Source organism: Palaemon carinicauda, chromosome 5 (assembly GCF_036898095.1).
Source record: "Palaemon carinicauda isolate YSFRI2023 chromosome 5, ASM3689809v2, whole genome shotgun sequence".
In the NCBI taxonomy this organism is placed as follows: domain Eukaryota; kingdom Metazoa; phylum Arthropoda; class Malacostraca; order Decapoda; family Palaemonidae; genus Palaemon; species Palaemon carinicauda.
In genome coordinates this window covers 141,279,081-141,297,531 of record NC_090729.1, presented here as the reverse complement: position 1 = coordinate 141,297,531, position 18,451 = coordinate 141,279,081, and the positions used below count along the sequence as shown (strand labels likewise).

Sequence of the window (18,451 nt, the reverse complement as noted above, 5' to 3'; positions counted from 1 at the left end):
ATATATATATATATATGTGTGTGTGTGTGTGTGTGTGTGTGTGTGTGTGTGTGTGTGTTCTGAACGAAGCTGATCTACTGATAAAAAGAGCAAATTATGACAGTGGTCACATCACGTTTTAATTACATGCATGTACGGGTATCGTACTTACAGATTTTGTGTTTGTAAAATGGTTAAAAAGGCACAATAATATCCCCCCAAACAATCTTAAGTAAACTGAGATCCTCACATTAAAATGAGGGAATTTAACTAAAAAAGTCAAGTTCATGCCGATTATTTTAAGAGAGGACTTGAAAACGTTAAATCAGTAAATAGCACGTTTACAATTGTTGAGGGGGAGGGACGGCAGATACGAATGCTTTAAAACGCAGAGGAGGAGACTATAACATGTTCCTGTGGTGACTGTGAGTGTGTTCATGGACCGGTTTCTGTATGGACGTCCTTGAAGGAGAAAGGTACCACTCAGAGAGGATCCTGGGCATGGGTACCGACACCCCCGCCCCTTGTCTCCCGGATGTAGCAAATCCCAGCCTTTCCCGAATACTGTCTGAATAGTCCCTTAGAAACAACAGTTCTTGCTTTCCTATCAACGTTATTTAGAGAACCTTTATACCTATATGATTCACGATTTTTAGGAAAACAAAATTGTTTTAGTTAAGGGTCGTTAAATATGGTTCAGCCACTCAGTAATTTTTTTTTGTTATTAAATACTGAGCAGAGAACAAGTGTTTGATCACCTGTAACCTACTGAATTTTGAGCCTGAAAGATAAACAGGTGTCCAAGGATTTTGTCTCAGAAAACCAACATTTGTTTAATGGCATGTTTTGCAACAGCTTATATATATATATATATATATATATATATATATATATATATATATATATATATATATATATATATATATATATATATATATATATGCACGTTTACATAAACATACGAGGGTTTCATTTAAAGTGGAGAAAAAACAGTAGGGCCTACAGTGTAAAACAAGACAACAGTGGAGGCAAAACCACGCATTTCGTATTGGTATTGAGGAAATACAGTGAGCGCAGGAATATTATAATTTGAAGCGCATAGTTCATTTAAATTAGATAATGTTTCCAATACTCACAGTTCTGTTTAACTGGGATGGACACTTCCTTGTATGTATAAGATAAGAGAAGCATAAAGTTTCAGACTGAACGCGCACACAACTTACACACCAAGATTCAAACAGACACAATATCCACAAATATGGTAAAATATTATGACAAAATGTGTAAAGATAATAATCAGAAGTACGACAATGCAGTAAGTGATTCTATGCGTAAGCCTACTATCTTTCACGATAATGTCAGTATTTAATGACAATTGATCACGATACTATTTTCTGAAAAAAGAGGCCACAAGATACCAAGGAGAAATATCAACCAAATGAACACATAAGAGAAACACAAGACAACAGTAATTGACAGCAATTATCATCCTCTTAGCTAATACTGTATGTGCGCCAACAGCGCATCATCGCTAACACGTTCACACACACGCACAAACACCTTTCTAGGACGGCAGCAGGAAGCGTACTACTGATGCACTGACTGAAGTTTTGACTGACTCTCTCTGCTCAGTCTGGCTCTGCAGCACCGCAGCTACCTTCTGTCTGCGACTGTTCGTCCCCTTCTCTTGATTGTATTGCGTATCAGGCACCACTCATACAACGTTACCAATTTTGTGGCGTAATCCAAAGTTTGTATTATGAAGGTCTAAAATAGAGGCATCGACGACGAAATTTGCTCCATGAACTACATTACATTATAAACTACATTATTAATGTTGCTGTGAAGCAACTTTCTAACCAGCCACTTAATCTTAATGCATATTATTAAGTCGATCATGATGTCTATCATGATGATCGGCACCATCATTATTTGTTTCCTTGGGCTCCGCGACCTTCATTCCAAACTCGAAGTTGTTCGCTTCCGCAAAAATGTGCTTACAGCAAGCACTACGATCAACTTACTTACCTACAGTATCTTTCACAGGTGCATGGAGTCTCTTCCTTGGGAGCTGGAATAGACGTAAAGCCCTTGAATGAATGTCAGATTTTCAAACCTCAGATAAAAAAGTTTTACTGGATATATTGTTACGAAAATTCAAGATTTTACTTCAGATGTTGAAAGATATTTATCGGTTCATTGCACTTACGAATCACGACGGATATAATGGCTTGCCTTCCCAGCAGAAAATCTTTATTTTCTGTTTTTACAGTCAGTGATAAACAGTGAATCGATTCAAAAGGAAATCAATCGACTAACAGGCCTAACCAACCATTCATAGGATGAGTCGGTATAAGTAGTGCAGCGAGAAATACTGGTATTTTACAGTTATCTGTCGTTGCATATGCATTTTTCTACTCAATAGTTCCATCGCTTGGTTCGGGTTAAGCCAAAGCGTGCTTGCCTCTGGTCCGTCTAAAGAACGAACAAAGAAAAGTGATAGCTGACTTCTAACGTCTCGCTAAAGTTGAGTACTTCTTTATGGGTAAAAATTAAAAAAAAACATTAACAGTACACAAATGCACAAAGATTATTTTGTTAAAAGTCAAACACGCGTACACTACATGTGCATTGACAATTATGCAATTACGTTTTTCATTGTATGAAACGACAAAAAACAAACTTGTTGGAATTCAAAGTATAGCCTATATAAGAAACCTTTTTCCTATAGTCTCAGATAAGATAGATTGTTTATCAGGTGACTATACAAATATGAGAGCGTTGGCCCGTTGGAAACACGTACCTTCGACGTGACCAAACATAGATTAAGGTTTAACAACTTATCTAATCATTCCTATTTACAAGATATTCACACATTATTGCTATCATAAGACACATATCACATTAGGTACTACGCAAATGGAGACGGTAACATATAATGAATTTTACTTTATAAGTCTTGAAAATGTAAACAGATATTTTGATTTAAATATTGCTTCATGAAAAACGCATTTGTTTTGATCTGGTTTTAAGAGGCCCATTTAAACCCTAATCTGTACCGTTGGCACGAGACATCTAGAATGTTTCAAGACACTGGTATTGGAATTAAGTGTCTCGCCCCAAATTCCAACCCAGAAATCCTCATAAGCTGAACGAGAATGGTTTAGGAGTTTTGGAGAAAGTTTTCGTCTTTAAAATGTAGCTAAAAAGACCTCACTAATACCGATTTGTTTGCATAGAAACATTAATGGAAAAGCTATAAGTATTTCTTTTTTCGGAAATTATGTCTTCTGCAAAACTACCTGATTTATTTACTATTTTCAATGTTTTCACACTTTAGATAATATTGAAAAATGAGGACTGTAACAAATATAGAGTACCATTTTACTAGTTCCTTATTATTACTTGTTTTATCAAAATGGATTATTATAGCTTTTCCTGAAAAAAAAATCTTTATTCTAAAAAAAAAAAACTTTCATATGGGGACTCTCTCACTGAAGTTGACGGAATAGTAATCTCTGTACTCTTTTGTCTCGATTGGAGAAGCTTATATCTAAATTCAATTTTCTACTAATCGTATGACATCATTTTCAGACAGTCACCTTGGACAGTCTTTGATATGATATCAATATCAATGCGACGAGTTCTGATTTCACCATGTCTAATTGGTGCCCCGAACTTGTACGATTGTTTCTCTCATATCAAAGATCAAGGTCTACGAACTCTGTTGCTGTACATGAGGAAGAAGAAGAAGAAGAAGAAGAAGAAGAAGAAGAAGAAGAAGAAGAAGATGGAATCCTTTGCTTCAACGCGTTAGTTTAAAATTGCTATACTGAGTCATTTTAAATTTTGTTAGGGGACATTTTATGTTGTTATAATGGACAGAAAAAAATTAAAAAAGGGGTACATCAAAACCGAATCTATATCGATAAACAAACAATAACTCATTACTTTGGAGATATAGCACTAAAGTAACTTGCAGTTAATGAAAACCCATCCTTAGCGAATGATCATCACTGAGTCACACAGATACTTCAGCTCAATAATTTGAAAGCATTCCTACATTGCAAACGTCTAATTATTAACATGAAAAGAAATGGATTGCGTCCACGGTGCTTGGTCGAAACCTTCGTTTCTTTCGTCAGAACTATCAAGTCCAACCATTTTAAGGTCGTTAAAGTGCGTCAATGGTTGTGAGGTACATTTCTGATTTAATGCTTTAAACTTCGTCTTTAGAATAATGGACATCCATTAAAGTAATGGCCAGGACACCAGCCACCCGTTGAGATACTACCACGAGAGAGTTATAGGGTTTTTTGACTGGCCAGACAGTACTACATTGGACCCTTCCCTCTGGTTACGGTTCATTTTCCCTTTGCCTACACACTCACACACCGAATAGTCTGACCTATTCTTTACACATTCTCCTCTGTCCTCATACACCTGACAACACCGAGGTTACCAAAAAAATCTTCTTACTGCACTGTAATTGTTCAGTGGCCTCTTTCCTCTTTGTTAGGGTAAAAGAGACTCTTCAGCTATGACAAGCAGCTCTTCTAGGAGAAGGACACTCCAAAATCAAACTATTGTTCTCTAATCTTGTGTAGTGCTATAGCCTCTGTACTATGGTCTTCCACCGTCTTGGGTTAGAGTTCTCTTGCTTGAGGGTACACTCAGGCACACTGTTTAATCTTGTATCTTATTTCTCTTCCTCTCGTTTTCTCAAAGTTTTTATAGTTTACAAAGTGATATTTATCTTAATATTGTTGCTCTTCTTAAAATATTTCATTTTTCCTTGTTTCCTTTCCTCACTGAGCTACTTTCCCTTTTTGGAGCCCCTTGGCTCATAGCATCCTGCTTTTCCAACTAGGGTTGTGGCTTAGCAAGTAATAATAATAATAATAATAATAATAATAATAATAATAATAATAATAATAATAATAAAAGTTATGATTTATGCGCTCGATCGTATTGTCTCTTTTGAAATTAGAATAAGACTGAAGGTGTGCCCAAATTTATCAATTACATGAAAGGATGACCCCACATACATTGTAAGAAAGAAATAATTCTTATTATTATTATTATTTCTTTAAAATCTAACACTATTATAACTATTACAGTCCAAGAGTAAAAGAAAACGAAAAATAGATTGATGCTAACAAGAAACCGGATACCATAGACTAGCGAGTGGCTTTCTACGTACGTCATCAGTCGAACAAACACTTCTAGTCTATTTATGGGATACAAAAAAGAAAAGAAAAAAAAAATTAAGGAGGCAAGTTCATACATCGGATACTAGCTTTTCTTCAGACTGTAAAAAGATCGCAGACTTTTCTTAGATATTTTTCTGATACAGAGTATTATTATTATTATTATTATTATTATTATTATTATTATTATTATTATTATTATTATTATTATTATTATTATTATTATCATATTATTATTATTATTATTATTATTATTATTATTATTATTATTATCAAAGAGGTGATTGTTTCATCAGGAAAATATATTTAAATCGTAACTATTCCAATATAATGTTTTTTACCTAAAATGAAAAAAAAAAAAAAATGAACAAGAGGGACTTGTTTCCAGTCTATGAGTTTGCTCACATACTTTCATACATGTTCGAAAACACACACACAGACATACATGTAATGACAAAAATCTTTCAGGTAACATAGAAGAATTTTGTGCTCCTAGTGATAGAATTGCAGGATTAATTATCAAACTAAATAAAAAGTATAAATTGAAGATCATTCAACCGTATGAACCAAGAAATAGAAACTTTTTATGATCAGGAGATATCTATGAATACACATAAGACTCAATTTACATTAGTTTTGGGTGATTTCAATGCTAAATTAGGCCAAAAGAAGGAGAATCAGGAGGTCTATTTGGAGTAGGCACAAAAAATGACAGAGGGGACATACTTGCAGAATTTGCTGAAAGAAACAATCTTAAAACCACGAACCCTTTTTTTTTATATAAAAAGAAAATGGACAGGGAGAAGCCCAACAATTCAAAGTCAAAATTTGTTTAGATCAAAGGAATGAAAGAGGAAACCTGATTTTAAGAAAGAAAATAAACACTACTGAAATAAGAGAAAAATCAGATGAGCTTAGTTGTGTATTACAAAACAGGTACTCCCCGCTAAATGATTAAATGAAAGCAAGTAATTTGCTTTTTTTTTTAATTGAAATTAGCACAAGAGATCCGTGGAAAAGTTCCTAAACAAGATCGAAGAAAACTTTCAGAAAGGACTAAAAGCTTAATGAAGAAAAGATTGGAAATGAGGGTAAAATCCAAGAGAAATGAAATAATATTAGCAGAACTATCCAAAATAATAAACAAACTAAAAACCTAAGGCATTTATAAACACAATCAAACCCAAATTAAGGAAGCACTAAAGGATCTCTATACAATACTGATTTGAGAAATAACCTTTCCAATATTATTATTATTATTATTACTATCCAAGCTACAACCCTAATTGGAAAAGCAAAATGCTATAAGCCCAGGGGCTCCAATAGGGAAAAATAGCCCAGTGAGGAAAGGAAATAAGGAAATAAATAACTGAAGAGAACAAATTAACAGTAAATCATTCTAAAAAAAGTAACAACGTCATAACAGATATGTCATATATAAACTATTAACAACTTCAAAAACAAATATGTCATATATAAACTATAAAAAGACTCATGTCCGCCTGGTCAACAAAAAAGCATTTGCTCCAACTTTGAACTTTTGAAGTTCTACTGATTCAACAACCCGATTAGGAAGATCATTCCACAACTTGGTAACAGCTGGAATAAAACTTCTAGAGTACTGCGTGGTATTGAGTCTTATGATGGAAAAGGCCTGGCTATTAGAATTAACTGCCAGCCTAGTATTACGAACAGGATAGAATTGTCCAGGGAGATCTGAATGTAAAGGATGGTCAGAGTTATGAAAAATCTTATGCAACATGCATAATGAACTAATTGAACGACGGTGCCAGAGATTAATATCTAGATCAGGAATAAGAAATTTAATAGACCGTAAGTTTCTGTCCAACAAATTAAGATGAGAATCAGCAGCTGAAGACCAGACAGGAGAACAATACTCAAAACAAGGTAGAATAAAAGAATTAAAACACTTCTTAAGAATAGATTGATCACCGAATATCTTAAAAGACTTTCTCAATAAGCCAATTTTTTGTGCAATTGAAGAAGACACAGACCTTATATGTTTCTCAAAAGTAAATTTGCTGTCGAGAATCACACCTAAAATTTTGAAAGAGTCATACAAATTTAAAGAAACATTATCAATACTGAGATCCGGATGCTGAGGAGCGAAATAATGAAACACCTGAACCGGTACCAAACGCAACAGTAGGAGAAGTAAAGAAAGAATTAAAAGGCATGAAAAGAGGCAAAGTAATAGGAAAAGATGGCATAACAAATGATTTAATATTAGATAAGGAGATATGATAGTAGTAAAACTGGTTGAGCTTTACGCAAAATGGCTGCAAGATTGCTCTACGCCTACCAACTACAACTTGTAAAAACTTAATCCTTATACTAACTCACAAAAAGGGAGACGCAAAAGCCCTGAAAAATTACAGCACAATAAGTTTGTTCTACGGAATACATAATAAGAAAGAGAGCACACAGGCTTTAGAAGTGGGTATTCATCAACTGACCTTTTCCATGTAATTAACCAGCTAATGGAAAAGTCAACAGATTATGACAAACCCCATGTATGACATTTATAGACAATGAGAAAGCTTTTGATTCTGTCAAAACTTCAGCAGTAATGAAAGCCCTTCAAAGGCAAGGAATAGATGAGTCTTATGTTAAAACCCTTGAAGATAATACAGGAAGCACAGCAATCCTAACATTACATAAGATGGTGAGAAATCCCAATTGCAAAAGGAGTTAAACCTGTTGGACAGAGAAATAAAAATGAAATACACAAATTCTAATGTGTAATTCACAATCAAGATCAGAAAAAATAATTTTCCTAGAATAAGCTGCTCAAGGAGACAAGAATCATTTCCTTAAGATAGCTAATTACTACAGAAGACTACCTGTCGTGACGTCACAAACAGAGATCTTGATAGATAGGATAGAAAATGGAAAGAGTATCTAAATAGAAAAAAGAAAACAGACAAAGTTAACTAAACTACATGATGCATGAACTAAGAAGTAAATTACAAATGAGAATATAGAATAAAGATAATTCTTCACACTGGTAATAAAGGGAGGTAGAGAAAGGAAGAAGGTTTGGCATAAGCAAAACTTATTACGAGTTAATTGCAATCATGCATGAGATAAATAAGAAAAATATATTAATAGAAATAAAGAATGAAAATAATTCTTCACATAAAGTTCCACTGTCTGAGCTCTGAAACATTCGGCCATGGCTCCCACGCACTCCTCTTCAAAATCACAGCAGTGTGGATCCACGTTTCAGTCGGGCCTGTTATTAACCCAAATGATGAAGGAACTTGGTCTAAAGACTGAAAGTTCCCAGCGGATCCAATTGAACTACAACTGCAACACACATATTATATATATATATATATATATATATATATATATATATATATATATATATATATATATATATATATATATAATATACACACACACGATGATTTTATCTCTAAAACTCGTGATTTTCATTCTTTCAAATGTTGAGCCAGAATTACCTTTAGATATCAAATTCACATTGACTAGGAATTACTGACCCAACAGGGGCGTATGGGTAGGGGGATGTGGCTGGGGACTATAGCCCCAGCACTTTTTTTGCCTAAAAAAATACTTTTCTATCTTTTACTTAAAAAAATGACTCAAAGATATTAAACAGCTTAAATTTAGTAACACATTCTTCATAAGAATGATAATTCAAAAGTACTTTCTCCAATAAAGATTTTTGTTAACATAAATTACCATGATAAAGTGAGGAATTATTCTACTTATATGTGCATATTTATTATATATATATATATATATATATATATATATATATATATGTATATAAATATAATTATATTTGTACATAATTATATATATTTAAATGTACATATCTATCGTGCTAAGCAGTATATCTTAGCAATCCATGTTTGTAAACGGATATATAAGCGGATGAGCAACCTGGTGGAGTAAAAAGAATTTTGGGTGTGGAGAAGATGCCCCCTAAATCTGGATGAAGTCACTGGCAGCAGGGTGACGGATTGGGTTTAAAGCGATAGACAAGATGTCTCTTCGGCTTCTACTCCTTATGCCTAGCGAATAATCTTACTGGAATTAGTATGGACCAGCAGGGGTCACTTGAATTATAGGCACTGCGCATCACAAGGAGCTGGCTATCCTTTGATGAATCTAGCCAATGAATTCTCTGAGGCCCTTTGTGTCAATAGGCATAGGAGGCGATGATGCTGATGATGATATGTACATATATATATATATATATATATATATATATATATATATATATATATATATATATATATATATGCAGAAAAACCACAGGGAAAATGAAAATACGAAATATACGCTTAAGTCCTGACTAGTTTCGTGATACTTCTTCAGAGGACTGATTTATTGAGAGAGGTTTCTTTACATTTTATAGGGAAAGCAAACGTACGAACATACATATAGAGATTTAGAGAACAATGACACTCCCTTACCACCTACCTGGGCTTAGGTCAGGTGTTAAGTGGGCGGAGTCCCCAAGCTCATTAGACACCTGCTAAAAAGGGTCATTTCTAGTGGTGGGTAAATTTTTTTTTTTTTTCTTTTTTTTTTACTTTCAGTTCAGTTTATTTATATGAAAACACGGTAGCCTTATCTATATAAATACATAAGCAAAACATACACATACATACATATATATATATATATATATATATATATATATATATATATATATATATATATATATACTGTACATACAGATACACATACATATACATATATACATATATACACACATACATATATATACACATACATATATATACACACACATATATATATATATATATATATATATATATATATATATACACACATACATACATATACATACATACATATGCATATATACATTTATATACATACAACATTAATATCATAAACACATAATCATGTATATATCAATACTTATATCTAGCATAACACTATATAGTGCCAATATACTTATGCATACTATATAAAATAATGTATATATATATATATATATATATATATACACAGATATGTATATATATATATATATATATATATATATATATATATATATATATATATATCTATGTGTGTGTGTATATGTATATGTGTATATGTATGTGTGTGTAATTGTGTATGTGTGTATGATGTGTGTATATATATGTATATATATGTGTATATGTGTATATATATATATATATATGTATATATATATACTCTATATATACTCTATATAAATATATACTAGCAACTTTTCTTAGCTCGTGAATCCATTGTCTTTTCTTACTTCCCTAACTTCGTTTGCATTCTCTAGGAAACCATTCCGTTATTCTTTTAGTCCATATATCATCTGTCTTTCTCAATATACAGTATGCCCTGCACACGTCAATTTCATTTTCTTACATGTTAGAATATCCTCTACTTTAGTTTTCTCTCCTATACATGCTGCTCTTTTTCGGTCTCTTAGTGTTAATCCTATCATCATTCATTCCGTAGCTCTGAGTTGTAACTAGCTTACGAGAAGAGGCTTTAGTAAGACTCAAAGTTTTTATACATAAGTTAAAACTGGTATGGCCATCTAATTGCATACTTTTTTTTTTTTTAGAGAAAGGGGAATTTTACATTTTATAATCTCTGTTTGTTTACCAAAAGCTCTCCATCCCATGCTTGTCCTTCTTTTAATTTCGGTCTCATGTCCTGGGAAAACCCTTACTGTCTATCCTAAGTACGCATATTCATTAAAAATTTCTAGAGGTTCGTCCATAACCTTAACTTGTAGTCTCCTTGCATTTTCATTGAACATTATCTTTAGTTTTGCTCATATCAATTTTCAGTTCTACATTTCTGCTTTCTCTATTCAAATCTTATATCATCTTTTACAATTCCTCCCATGATTCACCAAATAGAACTAAGTCATCTGCAATTCTTAAGTTGTTAAGGTATTCATCACTGATATTAATTCTTACCTTTTTCTAATCTAGATTTTAAAAAAAAACTTATAAGTATGCTGTGAGTAATTCAATAGAGATAGGTACTCCTTGTCTAGCTCCTTTTATCAATTGGAATTTTTTCACTAAATCTATGTAGTTTTAGGATTGATATACTACCCATGCAGACATCTTTAAGTATTCTAACATAAGTATCATCTATTCCTCTTCTTTGAATGGCTTTCATTACTGTTAAAGTTTTGACAGAATCAAAAGCTTTCTCGTAGTCTTTAAATGCAATACATAGTGGTTTGTCATAATCTGTTGATTTTTACATTAGCCAGTTAATTAAATGGATATGGCCAGTTGTTGAAAATCTATTTCTAAAACCTGTCTGCTCCCTTGGTTGATTAAAGTCTAACTTTCTTTCCCTTTTGCCTGATATGATCTTTATAAACATTTAATATATTACTGAGAGTAAACTTATTAGGTGGCAATTTTTCAGGTCTTTTGTGTCTCTTTTTGTAAAATAATATAACGATAATTTTCTCCACGCTGAAGGCATAGAGTAGTCTTGCAAACATTTTGTGTAAATTTCAGCGAGATTTACTACTATGAAATATCCTTCATCTATTATTAAATCATTTGTTATGCCTCCTTCTTCTGCCTTTCATGTTTCTTAAGGCTTTCTTTACTTTTATTGTTACTTTCGGTACAGGCTCAGATGTTTTAATATTTGTATTGGCAAAGTTATTTCTTATATCACTGTAATTTTTTTTCACTCCATCTCTATTGTGGATAATATTTCAATTTTCATCCTTTAAAACAAATATCAATTGGCACCTTGTTCCAAGTCTTCTTTTCACCAATTTGATGCCTTTTCCTTTCTTTAGTATCTCCCTATTTTGGTCTGAGTGATTTTTTAGTTTGTTCATTGTTTGGGATAATTTTTATAATTCTATTTTATTTCGATGGAATTTTACCCTCATTTTAAATCTTTCCTTTATTAGATTTTTGGTGTTTTATGATAGTTTTCCTCGATTTTGTCTAGAAACTTTTCCACCTATCGCTGTTGCAGATTCCAAAACAAATTTTGTTAAATTACTATTCATTTCGTCTTTACTTGCTTCCATTTCGTTATGTCATGTAGCTAGGAGTAACTATATTGTATTGCTAAACGAAACTCATCAGATTTTTTTCTCATAATAGGAGTGTTTATTTTTTCTTTTTTATTGATTTTAATTTTATCCCTCTTTCCTCACAATTCTATGGACACTTGACTTTAACTTTTTTAACAATTTTACACTACATCTTCAACTAAATTAACGTTTTCACTGAGAATGAAGTCTATTTCGTTTTCCAATTCTACATTTGGGCTTCTCCATGTCCATTTTCTACGTTCCTCTTTATAAAAAAGGCGTTCATGATTATTAGACTGTTTTTTTAATTTTCGGCAAATTCTCCAAGCATGTCTCCTCTGTCATTTCTTGCATCTACTCCAAATTTACCTACATCTGATTCTTCTCTCTCCTTTTGACCTACGTTACCATCTAAATTACCCAAAATAAAGGCAAACAGTCTTATGTTTTTTTTTTTTTTTTTAAATATCTCCAGATAATAAAAAGTTTTTCTTTTTCCTCAGTGTTGGATATTGTTGGTGAATACGTTTGAATGATCTTCATTCTATATTTTTTACTTAGTTTGATAATAAATCCTGTAGTCAATTACTGATACTATAAGATTTTTAAATGTTACCTGCTCGATTTTTATTAATAAGAAAACCCATTCCATTTTCATTGTTCCTATAATTTCCTGTGAAGCAAAAGACATAGTCTTCTTTCAAAAGATTCCCCAGTTCTAATTTCACTCAATTCTATCATATGCAAATGTATTTCTTTCAGCTCTTCTAGTACAGCAATACAGCAAGATCTTCCCTAGACAGTATCCTGTCAATTTACGTTGTGAGGTACAGTTTCCAAAGTTGGCCTGTTCTAGTCCATATATATAGACACATTAATCATCATCATCTCCCGCGCCTATTAACGCAAAGGACCTCGATTAGATTTCGCCAGTCATCTCTATCCTAAGCTTTGAATTCACTTCTCCATGCATATACATGCATACAATTATATTAGTTCACCAAACGTTTAGCTGGGCTCCACAAGGCACTTGAAGAGTTGGAAGACCAAGACCTATATAGCTGACGACTATGAAGCGTGAAGTCGGAGATGATGAATGCAGTATTGAATTAAAAACTCAAGACGATTTAAAAGACGACTGGCGAAATCTAACCGAGGTCCTTTGCGGCAATAAGGGTAGGAAAGATGATGATGATGATACAGTTTATATATATATATATATATATATATATATATATATATATATATATATATATATGTATGTATAAATACACACACATATGTATATATATATATATATATGCATATATATATATATATATATATATATATATATATATATATATATATTCTTTTGCTAATATGAAGGGATTTTAAAAACCTGTATTATCAAGTCTGTTTGTGATATATTTATCTTCATAACCGAAGAAAAATAACATAATTATCAATTGAAACATTTGATAATCATCTTATGTACTCTAGAAATAAGATAAAATTAGAAATAAAAAAGCTGTTAAAAATTCAAAGATGAAATTGCACTTGAAAAACAAATGATAGATATAATAAAAATATAGAAGGTTTAGAAAACTGATAGCCCTAACTTGATCGATAATAGGAAAGAGTTTATAGATAAGAATCAACATCGTTAGTATGATTTTGGTAAATTACTCAAATAGACCGACCTGTATTGTATGATTTTCATTGTGTACAAATTATAATTGGTCACATAAAAATTATCCAAAAAAATTGATTTTGTTGTTGCTATAATCTGCTGGCAGATGCCAGGGAATCGATCTAAAGGTGTTTCCTCGTATTTTTGGGGATGGGGTTTAGGGGTGGGGGATTACCAAAGCCCCGCCCTCAGTGCCATTTCAATTTATAACTCAACACAAAAAAAAAAAAAAAAAAAAAAAAAAAAAAAACGCTCCTACACCCCCTGCCCAAGAGTGAATTCCTTTTATGATAAATATTTTGGCCTGAGGAAGTATTTGAATCTTTGCCGAGAGAGATAGATTGGCTAAGTCAACTGTCACCTTTTTTTTGACTCAAGGGCAAAGGTTCGAATCCTTGGCCGGGCAGAAATAGTTATCATGATGATAATTCCCTTTTGAATTTGTTGATCCCGAGACAGAGTGAATTATACTCTGCTTGTTGATTCAGGGATGAACCCTCTGTCCAGATAACTTCCACAACACCGGTCAATTCCTGCCCCTGCACAAAAGACATATCACAAGGGTGCCAAAGCCTTTCCACTCCTTCCTCCACACGCATCGGCATCATTTATATCTTACACTTATTTTCCTGCTTTCAGGATATCAAAACCTTATATTTTCAGTATCTCTCAGATACACTGCAGCAGTTTCTAAGTTTTCATTTCCTTCTTAATATAGGGATTCTTTCTACACAACAATGCTATCTCAGAAATCTCGTGATTCTTTTCACCAATAATACAAATTTACCAATTCTATATATCTCCATAACTCTCCTTTTCATTTCTTCTTAAGTCCCAGATACTGAATAGCATATTATCAATATAGCTTTAATATTCTTATTTCTTTTCATTTACATTTAACATCTAGACTTCACTTCCTTAAAAGAGAGTTGGATCTAAATAGTTCCTTCACAAACCAGATGTCTTCTTAATCATTTTCATACACCCCACTACCTTTCTTGTATCACCTACTCTGCTACCCACTCTCTCTCTCTCTCTCTCTCTCTCTCTCTCTCTCTCTCTCTCTCTCTCTCTCTCTCTCTCTCTCTCTCTCTCTCTCTCATCATCCATTGAATCCACTCTTTATTACTTATATGTATCATACAAGTGTGGAATTCTCCACTTGTTTCCAATTATGATATGGAAATTGTTTGGCCTATATTTACTCTCAGATGCCTCTCCTATCAAAGTTTTTATACTTTTTCCGGTAGTTTTTACAGCTTTTCTTTTCTATCCTAAATCATTACTATAACCTATCACTTGGAACTTGCTTGCTTTTAGATTGCCAAGGAAGACACGGGCTCTTGCACGAAGGCAGCCCGTAGTATCTTTTGGAAGCATCAGCCATTTGTCACCTTCTTCGCAGCTGATTTATTTAACCTACGTAAAACTTTTTTATTTTCATCTTATTGCATTTATAAAGATAAAGAACACCCAAACAGCCAAGGAGTGTGGCAATGATCAAAGCGCATTTTCAGCGTGCCAGGAGAGTTCTTTGGAGTACTCCGAGTAGGCCTACGTTTGCTGTAATATAGATTGAAGAATGATAAATGATATGACTCAGAATTGCAACTAAGGAACAGTTTATTGATTGCATACAGCAGTTGGCAAACTCTTATTAAAAAACTTTGTAAGCTTTCTAATAAGGAATGCAATCACTTTTTCATTTACCTTGTTTCGAGTATTGTTCTCCTGTCTGGTCTTCAGCTGCTGATTCTCATCTTAATTTGTTGGACAGGAACATACGGTCTATTAAATTTCTTATTCCTGATCTAGATATTAATCTCTGGCACCGTCGTTCAATAAGTTCATGATGCATGTTGCATAAGATTTTTTTTTTTAATTCTGACCATCAGTTACATTCAGATCTTCCCGGACAGCTCCATCCTGTTCGTAATACGAGGTACTTTACTTTACTTTTACTTTTACGGGTTTATTTCTCGCCCTCCATCAGACACTAAAGGTCTGTTCAGGCGGGCCTTGGTGTGTGAAAATAATTTCTTTCCAGTTAATATTTTGCACTGTATCATTATCAGTTATTTCGCTAGCATTTGTATTCAGGCTTAATAGTTTTCAAGTCACTATTATAACACTTTCTAAAAAGATAAGTCTTCAGGTTTTTCTTGAAAGCTACCACATTTTTGCTATTCTTGAAATCGAGTGGAAGGTTGTTGAAGAGTCTCGTTGCAGCATAACTGAACGTTCTTCCTCCTATTGCATGATTCACACTAATTTCGAATAGTCTATGTGGGTCATCAGCATGTCTAACTCTTACAGCGGCGCTGGTAGCTTCAGGGTAGGGGACCAAGCAATCACGAAGATATTTAGGCTTATCACTTGTAAGTGCTTTGTGAGTCAACAAGCAAATCTTAAATTCAATTCTAGTCTTAACAGGTAACCAATGTAGATCGATCAATGCAGGAGTTACTCTCTCCCTTAGTTTAATGCCTTTTATCAGTCTAGCCACCCGGTTTTGCACATTTTGAAGCTTTCTTAGTAGTGTACTGGGCAATTTGTAGTACAGAGAATTGCAATAATCAAGCCTTGATATTACGTGACTCATCACTAAAATTTTTGTACTGCCCTCTGTTAAATATTTTCTAATAAATGCTATGTTTCTCAGGTGATAGTTACACACTTTCACTGTGTTCACTATTTGGTCCCTCATTGACAAATTACAATCTATCAGTACACCCAAATTTTTCACAACAGGCACAATCCCAACATCAGCATCACCAATTTTTATACTTTGAATTAACTGGTAACTCTTCAAAGACACCTTTGTGCCAAAAAACATACATTCTGTTTTATCATCATTTAATTTGAGCTTTTTTCCTCAGCATCCATGTTTTTATTTCAGTCATTATCTCATCAGTTTTCTTCTCTGTATCTTGTGTTGTTGAAATTGAAAGTTAGAAGTGAGTATCATCTACATATAGTTTAAAGCCCACTTTTTGTTTTTTCAAGATGTGTGATAGCTCGATAGTATATATGTTAAACAAGATAGGGCCCAGAACACTACCCTGTGGTACACCCTTCATAAGAATTCTCTCACTGGATCGGTTTCCAGAAACTTCTACAATAGTGTTCCTATTCATTAAGTAACTTCGCAAAAATTTCAGTGCTTCCTCAGTCACTCCAATAGACTTTAAGTCGTCAAGTAAGTACTTGTGCACAACAGTGTCAAAAGCAGCACTAAGATCTAACATGATCAAAATTCCACACTTTCCCTCATCAAGAAGACCTATCATAAGGCTCAATACTACACAGTATTCTAAAAGTTTTATTTTAGCTGTGACCAATTTGTGGAATGATCTTCCTAATCGGGTAGTTTAATCAGAAGAACTTCAAAAGTTCAAACTCGCAGCAATTGTTTTTATGTTGAACAGGCTTATACAAGTCCTTTTATAGTTTATGCATTAAATATCAGTTTTAATGTTATAAATTTTTTTTAAAATATTTATTTTTAATTTTCATTACTTCTTATAAAGTTTATTTATTTCCTTATTTCCTTTCCTCATTAGGCTTTTTTCCCCTGTTGGAGCCCTTGGGCTTATAGCATCTTGATTTTCCAACTAAGGTTGTAGCTTAGCTATTAATAATAATAATAATAATAATAATAATAATAATAATAATAATAGGCCTACTGGTTTTTAATGCCATATCTCGGATATAAATCAGTCACTGCTATACAAATTTGATATGCATTGGCAAAAGATACGTTTTCTATGGTATGACACAAAGAAAATGAAATTTAATCGTAACACCACAGACCAACAATACAAAGAACATTGGGGAATTTCATAAGATCATATTATATACCTGTCCTACAATAGCGGATTTAGAGTAAGTTTCACTCTCTACTGCAATACAGATGTTTTTTTTTTTATCTACAGACTTCAATATCGAAGAGTTAAGCTTGTATACTTTCAAAAAGACGTGAGTAAATAGATGAGCTTTATCTGACTGGGTTTCTCTCTCATGGCCTAACATAAACATTGAAAACTATGTATTTGAAAATGAATCCATAGTTATTATCGATTTTTATCCATTTGCACTCAGGATTGGCATAGTTTTTTATTATCTTCTAGGAAAGAAAATAAAATAAATTAGTGATGGAATGAAAAATAATGCTGATGCTGCTAATGACGATGATAAGATTCATTATATTTGAGAAAGGTAAACAATGAAACCACTTATCAAAGTTGAGCCTAATGAGGAATTTTCTGGGTACTCAAGAATGTTGGCTAGGAAAAAAAAATATGAAATGTCATGAGCAGTGGCCTCAGGACAATAAATAGTGTAGGCCTCGTCATGTACCAATGGCCGTACATTTTTACACACACACACACACACACACACACACACACACACACACACAATTGTATACAATTGGTCCTAATGGCCATGTGGTACTGTACCTGTCTTTTTTGCTCCGAATCTATGTTTTGAATGAAAGAAAACCATTTAGGTCAG

At 33.0% G+C, this 18,451-nt stretch overlaps 1 protein-coding gene across 5 annotated transcripts in view; it reads right to left on the bottom strand.

The window, feature by feature from the left end:
* Positions 1-18,451, bottom strand: part of LOC137641518 (uncharacterized) — a 115,582-nt gene that overhangs the window by 72,329 nt on the left and 24,802 nt on the right. The window contains exon 2 of one of the 5 annotated variants that reach the window (XM_068374143.1): positions 2,008-2,050. The exons of 2 other annotated variants lie outside the window; for them this stretch is intronic. The gene's annotated coding sequence lies outside the window, so the exon portion shown is untranslated. Of the gene's footprint in view, positions 1-1,539; positions 1,681-2,007; positions 2,051-18,451 lie in introns of those variants that run through there. 2 more of the 5 variants (XM_068374141.1, XM_068374145.1) reach the window with 2 other exon arrangements.